Source organism: Curcuma longa, chromosome 17 (assembly GCF_044706935.1).
Source record: "Curcuma longa cultivar G26 ecotype Majalengka, Jawa Barat chromosome 17, ITB_CL_G26_1.1, whole genome shotgun sequence".
Taxonomy (NCBI): Eukaryota; Viridiplantae; Streptophyta; class Magnoliopsida; order Zingiberales; family Zingiberaceae; genus Curcuma; species Curcuma longa.
Window position 1 is genome coordinate 5,404,765 of NC_133877.1, and position 761 is coordinate 5,405,525.

Below are 761 nucleotides of genomic sequence, written 5' to 3' on the forward strand. Positions count from 1 at the left end.
GGAATAGGAATACGAACGGAAAGGGGAAAAAAAGCAGCGCTGGAGTCGTGGCTTGGAGCGACAGGACATCGCACGGTGAAGCAAGTCACGACACGTGACCAGTGCATCCATTTTAGTTCCTGCAGCTTCGAGTTAGGGCAAAGGCATTTAATAATTAAATTTACCGAAAATCTGATATATATAATTCCTTATATTTATATCAATTAAAAAGAATATATATATATATATTGATTAAATTAGATTTAATAAAAAAAACATACACCTCTTATTTTAGTTATCATTAAAAGAATATTTTATTTTTAAAAAATATATTAATATTTATAATGTTTGTTATTAGCAACTTTAACTAAAATTATTACAATTAAAATAACCGATCAAAATTACCTTGATCAACTATTTTAAATTATAGCAATTTTAATTAATTTTTTTATGTTATAGAAATTTCAGATAGAACTATTTCATATTGTAGCATTTGATAAGGTTAGATTAATTATATATCAGACTAATTTTAACTGATATTTGAGATTTTTGATTAATATTAAAATAATTTTAATTGAAATTACTTAATATTTGTTTTAGCATGTTGAAATGATTTTCACTAAAATTGCAAAATAGGATAAGCGTCTTTTTAATATATTTTTTAGTACGAGTGAATTTCCCTTTTAATGATAAAAAAATGGATTATCTTTTTTTTAAAATTTTTGTCGGAGTATAAGATATTAGATTTTTATATAGCCCAAAAGAAAGAATAATACCCAAAA